The sequence below is a fragment of the Urocitellus parryii genome, chromosome 11 (genome assembly GCF_045843805.1).
Source record: "Urocitellus parryii isolate mUroPar1 chromosome 11, mUroPar1.hap1, whole genome shotgun sequence".
NCBI classification, from domain to species: Eukaryota; Metazoa; Chordata; class Mammalia; order Rodentia; family Sciuridae; genus Urocitellus; species Urocitellus parryii.
In genome coordinates, this window is record NC_135541.1 from 44,843,277 (window position 1) to 44,863,493 (window position 20,217).

Consider the following 20,217-nt stretch of genomic DNA (forward strand, 5'->3'; position numbering starts at 1 on the left):
CTTGCAACCAAAACATCTGTCTGAGTTGTAATGAAAAGATGGTCCCAAGCACTGTTTCTGGGTTGGGATGGCTGCGGCTCCATTGTGCTACAGACTGAAAGCAGACCATTGGGAGGTCTCCAGCAGCCACCTCACCCAGGGGCCAGACAGATGGCAGGTTGCTCATTGGCTTCCAGGAACTAGCATCCACCTCCACCTGCTTATTGCTCCTGGTCTCCAGCTCTGGGGGAAAGTGACATGCATCAGTCAGATGCTCTGCTCTAGGAGGATAGCTGCAGTTAGGACGGATGAAGTGGAGATGAGCCTTCCCCAACAGCAGGCAGGGAAGTGAACCACAGAGGCTTGGAGCACGCCACATGTGTAGAGGAGGGATGACCAGCATCCCTTTAGCCTCAGGCAGCTGTCTGATCAGAAAATGGGCCTTCTGCATCAGACAAGGCAGGGGAGGTCCATTTTTCCGAGAACCCTGGAAGTGAGTCTCCATTGCTTGCTATAAAACTGGGCAGCTGCACACCCTACCCCTCATTCACAGGCCACCAGGCAGGACCACTCAGTCAACACTCCAGGGTACCTCTCCCTGCCCAAAGCCACAGAGAACCATTATGGTCTTACAGAAACTACAGAGACAACTGCTGATGTTCTCAAAAGCCCAGCATCTCTCAGTTGAGTTTCCAACACCCATGGACACCCACCTTGAGATCAGAGGGTAGAAGGGAGCGCTGGCTTGCTCACCACCACTGCCATTCCAGCTGAGGAGGGAGCACCAAGGAGAGCACTCCGCAGGAATTAGGAGCTTCAGAGAAAGATCTGGGAGAAAGTCACAGAGTTCATACTCCCCACCCAGGCCGAATCTAAGCATCTGGATGGAAAGCAGGAATGATCCTCTTGACTTTTCCTCCCTCTTTTTTAGCAGTTCCCTCTCTACTGATGCACCCAGGACCTCCCTCCAGCCTCCCAGTGGCTTTGATCCCTACTTGCAGGATGACTCCAAGAGACCAAGTGGCTTGGTCTGCTTTGGCCACTAGAACAAAGTGCAGTACCAGAGACTGGGTGGCTTAGAAATAATGGACATTTATTTCTGACAGTTCTGAAGGCTGGAGGACTGGGCTCAGGACATCAGCAGGGACAGGTTCTAGTGACTTCTTTATCCTCACACGGTACAGAGGGTAAGACAGATCTCTGGGGTCTCTGTGATAAAGGCACAGATCCACTCAGGAGTGTTCAGCTTCATCGTCTACTTGCCTCCCTAAGGCCTGCGTCCCAGTCCATCACCCTGAGGTTAGGACTTTAGCATTTCAATTCAAAAGAGGCAGATCTAAACAGTTATTTATTTAATTTATTGGTACTAGGGATTGAACCCAGAGGCCCACAGAGTACATCCCCAGCCTTCCCTCTTTCCTTCCTTCCTTCCTTCCTTCCTTCCTTCCTTCCTTCCTTCCTTCCTTCCTTCTTTCTTTCTTTCTTTCTTTTTTGGCAGAGTCTCACCAAGTTGTCTAGGCTGGCCCTGAACTTGCAATCCTCCTGCCTCAGCCTCTCACATACCTGGGATGACAAGGACCTAAACATTTAGACCATAGCACCAGATGCTCATCAAGGACCCCTGGCAGGCCTGGAATTACTAGGTGCTTTAGCTCAGTAAATCCTCAACAGAAGATGAAAAAAACAAAAACAAAACTAATTCTAACCTATTTTAAAAACAAGAAAATAAAGTTTAAAGCGATTTTATAATCAGAAAGAGGGGGGACACCCTAAAATGAAAGGAGACATTACTTAAAAAGCAAACAAAAAACATAACAGGAACTAGGACCTCGGGTAGAGAATTTGCAAATAATGCTACCAACCTAAGAAAGCAAGGGAAACAGCAATTTTATTGCCTACTTATATGCCAAGTGCTTTGTGTGCCTCCTCACTCCATCCTGGGGTAATGACACAAACTCTTTTTGTCCCCCATTTTACAGACGGGAAACTGAGGGGTAGGGAAGTGATCTCCCTTAACCAAGGCCCAGGGCACTCCACTGGACAGGCCACACTGTAGTGGGTTAACAGGCTCCCTTCAAGGAAACATATTTGCATTTGAACAATAGCTCTCTGAGAAGACAAAGTCACTCCAAGGAATGGCTTCAATGTGGGGAATGCCAGGCCTCAGTTCTGCCAGTGGGCCACGAAGCATCACCAGAGGCGGCCACCTACGGGTCCAACTGACACAGGGCTCCAGTCAGCAGCTGGCAAAGCTGGGGTGCAGGGGCTGGACTGAGGGGGAAGCTCAGGTCAGGAAGGCTAGCCCCGGGCAAGTGCAAGAGCAAGGCAAGCAAGCACTTACAGAGGAATGTGTTCCTCATGTCCTCGTGCCTAAAAATGTCAGCCCATTTAATAGTGTGGAAGGGACACTGTCATAGTTAGTGGCAAGGCAGGGCAGTGAGCTGGAGCAAGAGGACTGAGTTGTTGTTCAGCTCAGTCACCTCCTCCCTGTGCAACCTAGGCCTGGTCCTCAGCACCATCATCTGTGGGACCAGGCAGATAGTCTAGGTAACTGTCGAGGCTCCTCCCACTTTCATTATAGGAGCCCTAATAGCCCAGCACTTGGAGTGGCAGCATTAGGGCCAAGAGGAGCATGTGGGGGCTGGGGGAAGGGAGAGAGAAGCAGAGGCAGAAAAGGGTGAGACAAACTCTAGGTGACAGAGTCCAACATAAGTGTCTGGGGATGGGGTGAACTAGGGATGCCAAGAATGAGCCAGGAGGTGCTGAATAAAGGATGTAAGGACACCAGTCATTTGCTGTTACCAGGGTTCTACTGGGAAGGACCGGATGCCAGATGCTACAGGGAGCTCTGGGGAGGGGGCAAAGAGAGAGCCAGGTACAGTAACACGAATGAGGTTTTTCATGGGACCAGAGTGGGCCCACCTGCTGCAGCCATGTGTGAAGAAGATGGCTCTCCAACAGAATGGACTATCCAAAACGACTCCAAAGCACTTGAGAGAGGATAGGTACATTTGGAAAGGAGTCTTCATTATCCCCACTTCAGAAATTTGAAAACTGAGGCCCTTCATGGTCAGAGTCAGGTGGCAGAATTGGAATTAGAACCCTGTTCTGCTTGACTCCACAGCTTTTGCCCTATCTTTACTCCTGCATATGCCTGTGTGGGGGTTAAAGGTGGGAGAGAGGAGAAGGGAGGGAGGGGTGAGAACAGGGAAAAGTCTGGAGAGATGGATTGGGGAGGAGGAAGATGGGGATGGATGGTAAAGCACTTTGTTAGAGAAACAAAATGGCAGCCAGAGTTTTTCCAGATTCTTCTGTGGTTACCTGTAGCAATTTTTTTAAAAATATTTTTTTTAGTTGTAGACAGATACAATTCCTTTATTTTATTTATTTACTTATATGTGGTGCTGAAGATCCAACCCAGTGCATCACACATGCTAGGCGAATGCTCTACCAGTGAGCCACAACCCCAGCCCACCTGTAGCAATTTTTAAGAGCACAGCATTCTAGAATTAACCAGATCTGGACTGAGCTTCCGCCTTCACCACTTAATACCTCTATAACTTAGACCAAGTACTGAACCTCCTAGAGCCTCACTTTGCTCACCAATACTATGGGAATAATAACAGCCATACCTCATTGGGTAGTTGGTAAAGATTAAGGACTGCCACATTTAGAGGGCTTGGCACAATGTCTGGCACATGTTAACTGTTCAATAAAAGGCAGCCCAAACCAGCCACTCCTCTCATGTTGCTCCAGCAGATTCTCCTCTCTCTTGGCCTCCTTCTCAAATCAACATCTGGCCACACTCCTCCCTCTCCCTCCTCAGCTGCCTCCTTTGCATTCCCTTCATTTCAGAGCCCACTTCAAAGCTTCTGCTCCCTGAGCATCCTTTCCTTCCTAGAATTCTAGTCTGCGTGATGAGCAAATGATTCGTCAACTTGTCTACACCAACTCTTTAACATCTCAGGAACAGGGACTCTCAGAAACTATCCTGAGTTGTTTCAATGGACTGGTTTGTGTGGGACTGGCCAAGGGATAGGCGTGGGGCTCTGGGGCTGTGGGTGGTTAGGGATTACCTAACCAATTTCCAATGTGTGCCTGCATTTTGTAAATGAACCTCTGGATGTACATCAAAACCTTTAACCAAACCACAAATCCTGGGCCTTTGCAAATTTGCCAACTATCAAATGAGCCTTAACGACTACTCAAGAATGTCTTCCATTAATTAGACAGTAATAGATGGGTATACAAAAGGTTGGTGGGGGGCGCTGAGAAGAAAGTTTATTGACCTCCTGACAGGGGTTAACCATTTTTGTGCCTTCACCACTTTTGCAGACTGGTGAAGATGAAGGAACCTTTCTCAGAGTGCTTGAAAATCCAAAACATAAAATTCATAGCTTGACTACAAAGAAAACCAATAACACTGAAATACAATTATTAAATATAAAAACTGCATATTATAGCAATACATATTCTTATTTTTCTTTTTTTCTGTTCTTTTTTGTACCAGGGATTGAACCCATGGGAGCTTAACCACTGAGCCACATCCCCAGCCTTTTTTTAAATTTTGAGACAGGGTTTCACTCACTGCCTCAAATTGCTGAATTGTCTCTAAATTGCTGAAGCTGGCTTTGAACTCTCGATCCTCCTGCCTCAGTCTCTCAAGTTACTGAGATTACAGGCGGATGTCACTGTACCCAGCTGGCTGGCTGGCTGGCTGGCTGGCTAGCTAGTATTTATTTATTTATTTATTTATTTATTTATTTATTTATAAGACGTGGGTATTGAACCCAGAGGCACTTTATCACTGAACTACATCCCTAGACATATATATATATATATATATATATATATGCATTTATATTTATATTTATATATTTTTTAAAATTGCTTAGGGCCTCACTTAGTTGCTGAAGCTGGTTTGAATTTGTGATTCTTCTGCCTCACTCTCCTGAGTTGCTGGGATTACAGGCATGCACCACTAAGCCCAGCCATGTTCTTTATTAACACATTGTTATGCTTCAGATATGAAATGTCCCCCATAAGTTCCTATGTTAATGCAGGAATGTTCCAAGAAGAAATGATTGGGCTGTGAGAGCTGTTGCCTAATTAGTCCATCCTAGTTTGAATAGACTGGATGGTAACTATAGGCAGGTGAGGTATGGGTAGAAGAGGTGGATCACTGGAGGCATGCCCTGGACGGGTTCATCTTCTTTGTGACCTCTTTACCCTTCTCTCTTTCTGCTTCCCAACTGCCATGTCCTAAGCAGCTGACCCCTAAGATGTTCTTCCTCCATGATGTGCTGCCTCACCTTGGCCCCAAAGCAACAGACACAGCTGCCAGGGACTGAATCTCTGAAACCATGAGCCAAAAATAAACTTTCCTTCCCCTCAGTCATTCTAATCAGGTATTTTGGTCACATCGACAAAAAGCTGACTAACACACATATCGAATAATAAGCTCCAGGTGTGATAACCACTGTAATTTCAAAGCTGCAATTGATATAAATATTTCAAGACATCAGTAGCGGTTAAAATGCAATATGAAATATCCGTGATTTCTACTGGCAACATTGTTACAGGTACTACAAATACACTGGGTTGTTGCTTATATTGATAATAAAGAAAATGCCAAATGAAGATATTCTTTTTCTCCTAATCCAGTTTACAGACTCCTGTATACTCTATACATGGATCCAGGGGGGTTGTTGACCCCAAGCTAAGAAGGCCTGTTAGGTCCTTTACAACTTAGTAAACACTTATACTGGGCAAAACTCTTAGTTCCAGCTCACCCTTATCTCCTTCTTGAAAAGTCTCCACTCACACCTTTCTTGCCTCAAATCCTGAGCTTACAGATATGAGCCTAGTCTGTCTGACCAGGGAGGAGTTTTGCCTTGGCCGAATCCCATGCCCAGGCCACCTGATCCCTGCCGCAGATGGTCTGCAGAGAAAGCCTCAGCTTCTAGAGGGCCGATCTCAGACCAGAGGATCCTCTCTGGAACATCAACAAAGGAGAGATCCAGGTGATTAGCTCAGCAAAGGCCAAGATGCACAGTTGAGCCACTGGCCCTGGAAGGTGGCACCATAGAGTGAAGACCAGGAACCAGCTGTAACGTTGATGTGGCCTGGAACTCAACCCTCTCCATAGGGTCATATGCCCTGAGGATGTCTGGCCTCCTTTCAGACCTGGGCTTTGATGCCAGTGCTACATTTGATGGCTTCTCTTTTCCTTCCTCAGAGCCAGCCTAAGGGGGGGTCTCTGTTTGCTGCATCAGAAGAGCACTTCATCATCAATATTATCAACACCATTTTACAGATGAGGAGGCTGAAGTTCAGTGAACTTGAACAATGTGCCCAAGCTCACAGGGCAAAAGGTAAAGCTGGTTTTCCTCTCCACCTCTGCCTTTTATTGAGGGGCAGGTAGGTGATGCCCTTTCATTATCTCCTTATTTACAATCACACAAATCACACATGAAAACAATCTCTTAAAAAATTCAAATATTACTGATAAAATGCTCTCATGCATGCACTCAACATTGTATCTGGGAAACACAGATCTGACCCTACCATATATTCATCACCCAACTTGACGTTCTGTCTTTTAAACCTTTCCCCAAGAGTAGGATGACCGGTTTTCCAAGGCAGAAGGGAGGGAGCTGAGGGGACATAGTAAGTAACAGCTGTGAGCGCAGCACCTGGAAACACTCAGCCCCCAGGCCTGGTGCCCTGCAAGGAAACCTAAATCTAAATCAATTTCATTGAGAGCCAGCCTCGCCGGGCAGCTGGGCAGAAACCAGACTGTGGAGGGGAACCAGCATGGAAGGCTGCTCCTCTTTTATCTTTGCATGGAGCAAATTCTCCCCATGCCATATTTCTCTGCCTTCTTGTCCCTTGACGTCAGAGGCCCAAACCAGAAATAAAGAAGGAAACTCAGCAGACACAAAGAATCCTTCAGCACCAGAGGGGAAAAGACACAGACACATTTAAATTAAAAAAAAAAAAAAAATGGCAGCCAATAAGTTTTATTTACTTTGGGGGAAAGAAATGGGCAGGGGGTGGGAATTAGGATTTGTGTTTTTCTCCCACATTGTCTGAATCCCACCACAAAGTTATCTGACGAGCAGGGCTCAGGGCCCAGGAGAGACAGTGAGGCGCTCCTTGGGAAAATACTGCAGAGTCCTTTCCTTGAAGAAGGAACACACCAGCCTGCTTCTTCAGACACCACCAATCTATAACTGCCTAAGCAGCACATTAACCATCTACTTAAAATCTTGGGACGGCATTTATTCTATCCCGGAAACTGTGATGGGCCTATTTTTAGCAAGAAGGCCCTTCTTCTTTTCTTTCATCCTACTTTGAAATACGATCTGTAGAGACCAGATGCTGTTCACAGAAAGGCCTATTAAAAGTTTCTTAATCTAACCTGGGCCTGCAGGATTAGCATTTTGAGGCACAGAGAGGTTAGGGTCCAGCTGTAAATCACACAGCTCCTTAGCAGCAGACTTAGTCTCCAATTTCAGGATTCCCTGGCCTCTAAGCCCATGCCTCTTCCCACACACTGTACCACAAGAAAATCACAATGTGCTTCACTGTCTGAGCTCCAGAGACAGAAAGCTCTGTCAAATCGCAGTTTCATGGTGGGGCACCGTGGCACATGCCCGTCATCTCACCAGCTCAGGAAGCTGAAGCAGGAGGAATGAAAGTTCAAAGCCAGATTTAGTAAGTTAACTAGGTCCTAAGTAACTTAGTGAGACCCTGTCTCAAAATAAAATGAAATAAAAAAAGGACTGAAAATGTAGCTCAGTGGTAAAGTGCTCTTGGGCTAACCTCTGGTCCAAATATACATATATATCCCAGTTTGTTTGTTTCATGACCCTGGTAAGTCACACAGAGTCTCTGAGCTTCCTTTTCCTCACTGGGTATTATGAGAATAATCATCTGAAGGATGACTGTGAGAACCGAATGTGCCAGGGTTTGGCACAGGTGCACATTATGATTGTTCTGTACTGCTCCAAACTCAGAGTTGGGTAGACCTACAGTCATTGTGTCTGCTTGACCACCCAGAGATGGGGGGAAAGGACTGTTATCAATCCACTCACAGTGAGGAAAACTGAGGCTCCCCTGGGGTGACAGAACCTGCACAAGATCAAAGGGGTCCTGTTTGTTATTTTTCAGTGCTGGGGATCAAAGCTGGGCCTCACGCATGCTAGGCAAGCACTCTAACACCGACCTCCATCCCTACCTCCCCAGACCCTGAGATGAGAGTTTTCAAAGTGAGCACATCATCAGCATTCAGAAGTCGTAAATGCCCACCAGCCAACTTGCTTAGACATTGGTTAAATTCGTAGTAAAGCTACCTCTATCTTCCCCCAGCAGAGCAGAGCTGCAGAAGCACTGGCCACACTTCGGGACCATCCTTTGTGCACTGGAGCCAGAACAGTAACTGGTACAGACCAGAGGTTTTACGCGGTTTTGATGAATGAGTGAATTACTGATTGAATGAAGATTCTGACCTGCAGATGAGAACAAAATGGCCTAAAGCAGGTGTTTTGCTTGCAGAACGGGGTGGTGAGGTGGGCAGGCAAGACCCCAGTGACAGCAAGCAAGAGCCCTGCCCTGTAGGGAGGAAGCCTTTGACAAAGCCAATAGCTGGTTCCTTGACCTTAATGGTCCTGTCTAGAACATCTCCTAGCCTGGCCCGCCAGACCCCATCCACCCTCTCCCCCATCCCGCATACTGTGAGGCACCTGTTATTCTCCTCCAGCTAAAACAGATGTAATAACATTGCAGACTAGGGGTGGCAAATAGGCCAGCAGAATTGGCCCATCTGTCTTCCTAATTGTCAAGTGTGCCCGTAATAAGATTTTTCTCCCTGTCACACCTTAGGCTGCTCCTGAACTGAAGCAAAACCAAGATATTCATTTTTCAGCCAGGAGCATGGCCTTCATATAGTGCCAGGAATGCAAAGAAGCTGCTTGGCTAAAATAAGCATAAAGAACCAGAAGGAACTCTGGACTTCTTGGGAAATTGGGGTCCTTGCTCCTGACCACTGGGGGGTACTTGGGCAGTCACTGCACCTCACTCAGTCTCTGTTTCCTAAAAAATTGCAGTCTAAACTTATGGAGTTGGACATGGTGGCATGCACCTGTAATTCCAGAGGCTGGGGAGGCTGAGACAGAGGACTGTGAATTCAAAGTCAGCCTCAGCAATTTAGCAAGGCTCTAAGCAACTCGGCAAGACCTTGTCTCTAAATAAAACACACACACACACACACACACACACACACACACACGGATTGGGGATGTGGCTCAAGGGTTAAGTGCCCCTGGATTCAGTTTCTGGTACCAAAAAAATAAAAAATAAAGTTATGGAAATTGGGTCCATGGAGGAGGAGCTATGAATCATATGATATTGTATGCAAGATATTTTAAGTTATATGCATTTAAAGGACAGTGTCTATAATTTTCAACAGCATCTTAAAGATATATGCAATACTCCTCCATTTAAAAAGTTAAGAAATACTAAACAATTTCTATCCAACAGTTATTGGGCACTTTCTATGGTCCTGCTCTGTGCTAGGCACTGGAAACACAAATATGACCAGAAAAGTTCTGCTTTTAGGGTACTCAGTGCAGTTGATACTCACTGTAACAGAAGCCTACTTTTGGTGGATTGTTGTGTTTTTGTTTTTTGGTAGTGCTGGGGATTAAATCCAGGATCTCATGCATGCTAAGCAAGTGCTCTCACATCTCCAGCCCAGGACATGCCTTTGGAAACAAAGAAAAGGCAACCTTTGATTCTGTCTAGTCAGGAAAGGCCTTCTGGGAGGGAAAACTTAATGTTGAAGTTGAAGGCTATGTATACATTCAGTAGGTGAACGAGTGGAAGAGTATTTTAGACAAAGGGCAGTATGTGCAAAGACAACAAGTGCTCCACAAATTGCCTCAAGTGTAATTGTGAGTAGAACACTGCGGGGGTGCTCACTGCAGGAGACCAGGGAAAGTGGTGGAAGCCAGAGATAAGGCTGGACAGGTAGGGAGGGCCGAGATTAGGAAATGCTCTGTCTACCACCCTAAGGAATTTTACTTTGTGGACAGTGAGTTCTTTCCAGCTGCAAAAGTCTGACATGAACTTTCACTCTCTGCATGAATTTCCCTAAATGATGAGCAGAGGCCTGGCAGTTGTGAGCTGAATGGAACAACAGGGAAGGAATAAAGAATTGCTCTTGGCACCATGAGTGGACACATGGGCTATCTGATCAAGGTACTGGTACTTAGTGCACATGTTCGGGGTGAGTCCAGCAGGGTGCTGTCAATCTCTCTCTATTTCTCTCTCTGCATGTGACCTGGATGGGGGCAGAGAGGGGAGTGTCTAACTGCTCATTATTATAGCCAAGAAAGAAAGATGCTAATTGGCCCACTCATAGGGATGCAGAACTAAGGTACATGCCTATTTAGGCCCCTGGACCTCACCTGGCAAACAGGTTTTCAGTTCCTCCACTTGACTCTACAGCTCCTTTTGCTCTAAGCCTCTTTCCATCCTCCTCAGTTAACTCCTATCAGTTTTCAGACAGAGTGACACTGGACCAATCACAGGTTCTCAGGACACCTAACGGTTTCCTTTAAAATAACTCAGCACTGTGAAGCAGTCTATACTTATTTGAGTGATTTGATTCATGTCTTGGCCACTGGTCTGTGAACTCCATGAGGCCAAAGAGTGCCAGTTCTTTTACTTTTGTATTTCTCTACCTTGTCCAGTGCCTGGCATGGAGTTGATTGAATGACAGCAAACTGTCCCTGGGACACATTATGTTCCAGTGAGGCAGGAAAGCTGGACTTGAAAAGACAATGAAAGAGAGGACTCATCTTAGGTTCCAAATGTAGATCTAAGGTCTCCTTTGTCACGTCTGGAGAGGCTCTAAGAAACTCAGATTTGACTTACTCGGGTAGGTCCTTTGGAATTATACTTAATTCAAGATGCTTTCTCCCGGAGTTTCAACCTGGTCAGTGGCTACATCTGACCCTTCCCTGGCCATGCCTGGTGGATACAGGACTCTCTCTGCCCTGGTCTCAGAGGATTATCCTTGGAGAGGAGAAATACTCTCCTCTTTCTTGGAAAATACTCCCTCCCCACCTTACTGGCCCACATCCCAGGGTGCTTGGAAAATAAGAATTGCCAGGGTTTTGTAGCCCTGGTGGATGTTCAAGGGCAAGAGTAGGTTCAGAGCTGGTGTAGGGGTCATGAGTTTGACTTTCCAACTCCCATACTAAGTAACCGGCCAGTTGAAGGGGCGAAGTACTTGGGGTCAAAGATTTGACACTAAGGGAGATGTAAGAGAGAGGGGAGCTTTCCCAGTGGCCCAAGGCTTGGCAAAATGTTCGGGGGCGCTCTTGTACCTGGCCCCCAGATACCCCCAGCCTCCACCCAAGGTCACTGGAGGGCTGGAAACTTCAGCCAGGGACTGAGGAATGTCAGGCCAGGAGCTTGGGGCCAGATTTTGCAAAACATGAGAGACTACACAAGCTGAATTCCAGGTAGTTCTAGGAGCCGGCGGTAGGGTGCCCCCAGTCCCGCAAGCTGCATCCCAGAACGCAGGGTAAAGCTGGGCAGGGGCTGCACCACCTGGGCCGCAAGGACGACGCGGTCTCTCTTCCCCACTGGTCTCAATCCTCCAGAGAGATGGAAAGGGAGCGGCGCCCACCCACCCGCAGCCGGCGCAGCCCCGCAGCCCCCTCCCGCACTGTCGCGGACCCCAGGCTGCGGGGCGGGGGCACCCGCTGGGCCCTGGCTGCCGCAGCCTCTGCCTTAAAAGGAGCCGGCGACGCCGCGTTGGGAGGGGGCTAGGATGGCAGCAGGGACCAGAGAAGAGTGGCCGAGCGCGGGGGCCAAGCCCCTGGTAGCGCAGGGCGGGGTGCTGGACGCCCCAGCAGACGCACTGCTCGGGGCTGGGGGCGCAGAGACCCTTACCTTGGCTAGCCGCGGAAGTACGGTGGGAGGCGACTCACTGTGCCTGGGGCCCCGCGGCGGGGCGCCCACCCTGGCTTCGGGGCGCACGGAGCCTCTGGGTGCAGGTCCGCGTCCCGGCGCGCACCCCGCTCTGGCGCACCCTCGTTGTCCGGGGCGCGCACAGCCTCCAGGCGCCCTCTGGCCGGAGAGATCGGCCAGGACTCGGGGTGCACACCCTGCGGGCACACCCACCGCGCCGGATGCGGGACTGGGAGGCGCGGCCCGCCGCCGCTTCGCCCCTCGTCGCTGGCTGCCAACACCACCCGAGTCCCCGCCTTCGCTAGCGGGGGTGAAAAAGAGTCCTGACGCGGCGCGGGCTTTGGTGTGTGGGAAAGGGCCGAATTGCGAAACCGAGGGGGAGGGTCTTAGCCTTGATAACTGCAAAAGCCCTTGGACAGAGTTTAAGAGAAAAACTTTGAAAAGAAACCAGAAAACTCCTAACTGGTGCATATCGCTTTTCAGATTTCCAAATGTGCTTTCACATACCGTTCTCTCAACTCATCTAGACATAGTTCTATCTTCGTGATAGATGGGGAGACAGCATCAAAGTAACGACTTGCCCAAGACAGGACTCGAACCCAGGCCTGGCAACTGGGAATCTGTGTGCAGTGAGGTCTTAGCCAGGGAAGATGGGGGAGTGAAGGTGGGTGAGGGATGTAACATAACTTTTATCTCTCCTAAGGCATTTCTTTTTCCATCTCCTTCCAAGTCATGGTTGTAGCCCCACTCAGAATCCTAAATCTTTCACTTCGCAGCCCCATCTTCCACGGAAGCAGTTCATTGAACTTTTATTAATGAAATATTTGCCTATTTCATTAATTATTTCATAATTTCATGTTCTGCGTTGTGCACAATAACACTGGAAGCTGCTTCTACTACTCCTTTTACAGATGGGGACAAACAGTGGGGTTGGAGAGGAATGCAGCCTGCTGTACTCCAGATCCCAGCCCTGACCACCACTAGCGTCTTTCCTTCCACCCGATAGCACATAGTGAAACTGAACCAAAGGGGTTTCATTTTTTACTTTGTGATCCATATGAGAGAGATAATTTGAGGCAAGAGACATTTCTGGGGCTTTTATTTCCTGTTTTGACAGAAGCATGGTTGTTAGAAGGATTTCACCCCTGCTAGGATTCCAGCAAAGCAAAGGGATAGCCCCAGAGCAATCATAAAGGGGAATGGAAGCTTGGAGACAATAGGGAGTGATGGGAACTATGGCAAGCTGGAGAGCATCCCATCCCCCACCCAGGCTCTTGTCCAAGGCTTCTGCTACTCATCTGCAGTTGATTTCTGCCATCCAAGAAAAGGAATTAATATGGCTTGATCCTATCATTTTTGGGAAAAGCCATAAATCCAGACATGTAAATGAAGTCTCCTAATTTGTTGGCGACTTATTTAAAAAATGCTAAACCTATATATATAGGTCAACATTGTTTAAGCCAAAGAATGGGTTTATGGATCAGATCCAGCCTATAGACCAAGGGTTTGTGCCCTCATGTTTGGAGTACTTAATCTGCTTCATTTGGGTTTCCGGTGGGGTAGACCCAGCGTGGATCACTATTTCTATTTTAGGGAAAAGGACACCAGTTCTGGTGGGTTTCAGGTAGGTTTAGCCCAAGGTCACACAAGCTAATTGGTGGAGCAGGAACTGAAACCCCAGCATTCCAAGTCCTGATCTTGAACTCTTTTTCTCTGATCTTATGAAGAATTTGTTTCTTGACTTCTGGGTATTGTGAGCCAAATTAGGCATGGGGCTGGCACTGGGGTGTGGAGACACAGCACCTTTCCTAGGAAGATGAAGCTGCAATGCCAGACTGCTGTCCTCGAAAGCAGGAGCTCAGCCTGATGACTCAGAGACTAAACTGTGTCTTCAGGGTAAAGCTGAGTCAGAGGAAGCAAGATCTGAATTGGCTTAGGCTTCTGAAGCACAGGTTAGGGCATCAAGAAAAAAAAAAAAAAACAGACTAAGCAAATGTGCCCATCTCATAGCCTCCTCCCACCACCCCTAAAACAGAAGCCACACACACAGGCACTTCTAGAACATTGCCTGCTTTTCCTGTCATGAAAGGAAGGCAGCAAGAGCTAGCTTAGGAAGCAGACCCCTTGTATGGTCCTGGAAAGAAGCAACGCCTTTCAGGCAGCAGGTGTTCTAGCATCTCAGGTTTGGGTGTTTCCACTTCAGAACCCAGCCTGGGCTTTTCAGACAGTGAGGGTTCATGCTGAATGCTGATTTAGAATGGGAACAACCCTGCTGTAGCCCAAACCTCCGCAATCAAAGGAGTGAGCAGCAGATAGAATGGAGCGCCTCCCTACCCCTGCCCCCTACTGGAGTTTGGAGTGAAGTGTAGGAGGATTCCTATGTGTTCACTGTCTACTGCATGCCCAGCACTGCGCTGATCATTTCAAATATATGATCTGTCTCACTGGGACTCACAACAAAATTGTGAAGTAGCTGTCATTCTCCTGCTGAATGGAACGAGGTACAGTTTACTAGCCTAGTCAATTGAAGATATGGATTCAAACTTGTACCTTGAAGACTGAACTTCTCTAACTGAAGGCCTGGAAATTGGGGCCCACATGGAGATATGTCACTCAGACCCTATTCCATGACAGGACTGCCTGGTTGCCAGCAGTGTGACAATTCCTGCAGAGTGGGCCTCAGTCATGGTGTGCTGGTAAGGTTTAACAACAAGCTTGCAGTGGGGTCAGTTGTCATGCTTCTCTATAGTTCTCCGTAAGCCCTGAAAAGTAGCTTCAAACACCAAATAGTGAATACTGAACCATTCCTCCTGGCTGAAATACAAAGTTAGATCCCTGTGAGACTGTGGTCACATTTTCATCAACCCATTAACATATGTAATAGTCTCCCCTTATCCACAAGGGATATGTTCCAAGCCCCCGTACTGGATGCATGTATGATGTACACTGTATGTACTGTTTTTTTCCTGTATATGCATACCTGTGATAAAGTTTAACTATAAAGACATAAGAAATTAACAGCAATAATTAATAACAAAATAGAATAATTATCACAATATGTTGTAACAAGTTATGTGAATATGTCTCTCTTCAAAATTGTCCAACATGCATGCTCCCAGCTGAGTTAATCAGGGCGATACTCCCCCCTGCTTATCTTACTGTTCTGTACTCACTCTTGTGATGTTTTGAGATGATGCAGTGCCTGTGTGAGGAAATGTAGTAGGATGGATGTCACAGGTATTGTGACTTACATAGCCTTAGGCTGTTATGTGAGGGTTACTTGAACCAAATACTGTGAAATCATGATAGTTGATCTGATAACCAAGAAGACTACTAAATGACTAAAGGAGTGCTGGGTGTACAGGACAGTGGGATGATTCACATCCAGAGAGGAATGGAACTGGCAGCACCAGATGTCATCATGTCATTCAGAACAGTTCTCAATTTAAAGTTCATAAATTATTTATTCCTGGAACTTTCCATTTAATATTTTTGGACTGTGGTTGACCATGGGTAACTAAAACTTCAGAAAGCAAAACTGAGGATAAGGTGTTGAGGGAAATACTTTAACCTTATTTTCTGTGTGTTTTTCTGTTGAAAGACACTTTTTTTTCAGTGTATATTGTTGACATTGAACTCATAGCCAAATAGCATTATGCATACCTAGTCAAAGCTTGTCTAATACACATATTTTCTCCATAAGGTACACCACAGTCTTCTTGTGCTTAGTAATAGCACCTGAACACTAAACTTGGGGGCTATTTTAAACACCAAAATTATCCACAAAAAAGCACAAGCATATGAAAAACACGGCACTAGATAAACTGCAGAGAGTAGGCTTACAATATGAGAGCTGGAGCAAAAAGCAGAACTGTCCAACCCAGCTGTGCATGCTGGCCAATTCAAAATTTTTGCCACTCCTTTCATGTCTACAAATGACCATAACAGCGCAGTAGGTATTGACTTAAATTCACACAGGTCAATTTTAACACAGATGAATTTGCAAATACAAAAATCTGAAAATAATGACGATGGATTGTACAAGTTTCTGCATGTGTGTGTAAGAATCAGTTTATTATAAATTTTACTGTTATGAAGAAGTATAATGTATAATTTCTCAATGATGATTCAATATACAATACTCTGTTATGTATTCCATAGAGCCAATTAATTCTCACAGGAAAGTTTTGCTGCTCTTTATCTCTCATATCTAAGCTATTGTACCCAACATGCACTTAACAAATCAGTATGGATCTGACATAAAAATTGATTGGTAGCAGGGTGCAGTGGCACACACCTATAATCCCAGTGGCTCACTTGAGAGGCTGAGGCAGGAGGATCACAAGTTCAAATCCAGCCTCAGCAAAATCGAGGCCCTAAGCAACTCAATGAGACTCTGTCTCTAAATAAAATACAAAATAGGGCTGGGGATGTGGCTCAGTGGTCAAGTGTACCTGACTTCAATCCTGGGTACAAAAAAAAAAGTCTTAAAAAACTGATTGATATTTTTGTTTACATTAAGGATTAATATGAAATTAAAACAGCAAGATGTATCCTGGGAACTTCACTCATTCTTCAGTGGCATTGGTGATTTCCTTGTGAATCAGATAACAGTTTGCAAATACTAGAATATTCCTCCAATTTTTGTGCTATTTACAATGTAAGAGCTACAGCCATATATACTCTTAAGTTTAATTTGATTATTAAACTTTTTCTTTTACATTCTATGTCTGGAACACTGCCCAGGTTTTTGTGTCAACAAAAATTTCCATCTCCTTAGGATAAAAATGCAGAAATGAGATCGCTGGGTCATGTTTAACTTGATAAGAAACTTCCCAACTGTTTTCCAGAACAGTTATTCCATTTCCATCGCCACCAGCAATGAATGAGAGAGGCAGTAGTAGCTCCTCATTCTCACCAGCCTTGGTTATTATCAATATATTTTTAAAAACTTTAGCTATGGGTATGCATAGGTATGTCATCACATTTTTAATGTGTATTTCTCAAATGGCTGATGATCTTGAACCTTTCTTCATGTGCTTATTTGCTATCCATATTGTATTTTTAAAATATATTCTATTTAATTGTAAGTTTATATAATTTAATTTTTATTCATGGCTAGGCATAACCACTGGCTCATAAAATTTCTGAAAATGTAATAGTCAGCTATTGCGAGCTGGAAAAAGCTGGCTCCATGCAGCTCCTCTCCTCTGGGCAGCTCCCATCCAATGACTGAGCAAAAAGGTGGGAATCCTGGCCATGTCCTTCCTGGGCAAGACTCCTCTCAGGGCCAGGCTTTGACCCCAAGCTCCATTTGGGCTACTTGAGACCTCGCCTGATCTGCTTGACCATCCAAAGCTCTCCCTGCTCAGTTCCGCTTCTGCTTTCACTGGTGCGATTCCTATTAAACTCATGCTCTCATAGGTGTTTTCTGGAAGTTCTGCTGCGCACTTCTCCCCTGTTGCCTGTTCTGGTCTCATGGCCACTCCTCCTCAGGCCTTCAAAGTCCCTCATGCCCCTCACATAGACAAATGTACAGCAGCCCAGAGAGCAGCTAGACTTGGCCCTACCTGACTCACAGCGTCTTCTGGGCTGGGTGGGTGGGTGCCGCATCTGAGCCTCACTTTTGTGCATTGACTTATGGTAAGAGTGTCCCATCTGCTCCTGTGGCCAAGCCAACCACTGCTGCTGCATTCAGGTGGCTGCTCCTGGTCCCTTAAGTCATTTTCGGGCATAATCCAACAGCATCACATGTGCCGGAAGCACAGAAATGTTAATGTTCTGAGACGTGACAGCTCTCATCTCCTGCCCCCTGGGTCTCTGTGAGAACTCCCTGGAGACTGAGCATTTGCCTTAGCTCAGCGAGGACCTGCTTCCCTGTGTGCTTTGTATTTGTTCTTCACTCTCCTCTCTCACTCCACTTTTCCCTCAGTCTGGCTTCCCTGGGATTGCTTTCCCCCAAATTTGTTTGCACATGGGTCTTTTACTTCAGGTTCAGTCTTCTAGAGTAACCGGCCGACTAAGTCATTATTTATAAACTACTCACTGTTGCCTCTGGGCCCCTCATGCCAGGCTTACACCCCATGATCCTCCAGCCCTGCCCCCAACATGCCACACACATTTCCAGCTTTGTGGGAAAAGCTGCTCCTTCTGCCTCCTCCTTCTCTGTTTCCCAACTCATGCACATGCGCCCACTGTGTTTCCCATGTCCAGATGACTCCACTGCCCAGTTGCTGGTGCCCATCTGCACTTCCTCTATGAAGTCCTTCCTGATGCCGCAAGCCAATGAGACTTTTCCCTTGAAGGCATCTGGCATTTTGATGCCTGTATCAGATATTGCTTATGTTCTACCATGTCATACAAGGCAACCCTAGCGATCTTCAACCCCACAAGACCCATCATGTCACTCCCCTGCTTAAACTCTTCAAAGTGCCTCCCATTTCTGAAAAAAAAAAAAAAAGTCCAGATTTCTCTAAGGTGGCTCATAAGTCTCGCCTCTTCCATCTCGCACTCTCGTCTGTGTCTCTGACATTCTCAGCCCTTAGCCACACAAGACTCTTCTCAGTTCCACTAATACTTTGGATTCTTCTTTGCCATGTTTTTTTTTTTTTTTCTGGAAATTTCTTCTTCCCAATTCTTTCTCTAGGTAAGTAATACTCATCCCCTGGGCCTCAGTTTAAACATCATTTCTGCAAGGAATCTCTCTGATGTACCTGTAGTCCTAGATTTAGGATTTGTGGTCTCCATTCTCATGTTATCTGTTTTTCTTTCATAACACTCAGCAAAATTTAAATTAAATGTTTTTCATTTATCCCCAAAAGATTGTAATTATGTGAGAAGAGTGCCTGTATCTCATCTGGTGTGTTGCAGCCGCTGGTTTAGATCCTGGCATATGTAAATATAAATCCTGGCTCAATGTTTTATGGATGAATACATGATTAAGTGTCCATTTCCTTGAGACCTGATGGGGAGTGAGGAGATGGCAGATAGGTAAAATAAATTTTCAAATTTTCTTTTACTCCTTTGTGATGTTAAATTACTACTATACTGGTACTTTATAGGCAAATTGAATTCTAAATTCAAAAGCATTATCATTATTATTAAATTCAAAGGGAATATGCCACAATACATTGTATTATACACAAATGTCATGCACTATATCATACATAAAATCATCTAGATAATGTAGATTAAAATGTAAAAGGTCATCAATAAAGTTTCTAGATGATAACAAAGCTTCACATCCTAGAAGCAGGCAAATATTTCTTTAACAGGACACAAGCACCAACACTAAAGAGAAAGATTGGTATGTTGGGAATACATTAAAATTAAGACCTGAGAGGCATCCAGGGATTTGCTAAGGTGCTTGATTCTCATGGCTGTGTAGGGATTTAACCACTACCATGTCGAGCAAAAGAGCTAAGACCAAGACCACCAAGAAGTGCCCTCAATGCACAACATGTACATCCAATGTGTTTGCCATGTTTTGACCAATCACAGATTCAGGAATTCAAGAGGCCTTCAACATAATTGACCAGAACAGAGATGGTTTCATTGACAAGGAAGATTTGCATGATATGCTTGCCTCACTGGGGAAGAATCCCACTGATGAATACCTGGATGTCATGATGAATGAGGCTCCAGGACCCATCAATTTCACCGTGTTCCTCACCATGTTTGGTGAGAAGTTAAATGGCTCAGATCCCAAAGATGTTAATAGAAATGCATTTGCTTGCTTTGATGAAGAAGCTACTGGCACCATTCAGGAGGATTACCTGAGAGAGCTGCTGACCATTCACGGGCGATCGGTTTATAGATAAGGAAGTGGATGAGCTGTACAGAGAAGCCCTATTGACAGATAGGGGAATTTCAATTACATCGAGTTCATGTACATTCTTAAACACGTAGCAAAAGAAAGATGACTGAAAAGAACTTCAAATTCCAGCCAAATGTTTCTTATTGCCATGTTGGGTATTTCTGAGATTTTTTTCTCTTAGAGCCTATTGTATGCCCTTTAGCATTACAGTTTTTGCCTTTCTTGTTTTGTATTTATTCTCAGTCATTTTGAGTCTCATGTATCTTTATAATCAAACTGGAAATGGGACTTTTTGTCATTTTCAGAATAGAAAATAGGGTAATTTTAAGTTACCATTGCACTCACACCCAATAACTGCAGTCTATGCAGAGTCAAAATATTTTTTTAGAGAAAGTTATTTGCTCAATTTTTTCTGAATCATGATTAAACTTTATGAT

At 45.6% G+C, this 20,217-nt stretch overlaps 1 pseudogene; it reads left to right on the forward strand.

Moving 5' to 3' along the window:
• Positions 1 to 19,367: 19,367 nt before the first annotated feature.
• On the forward strand, positions 19,368 to 19,886 carry LOC144249180 (myosin regulatory light polypeptide 9 pseudogene; annotated as a pseudogene).
• Positions 19,887 to 20,217: the final 331 nt, after the last annotated feature.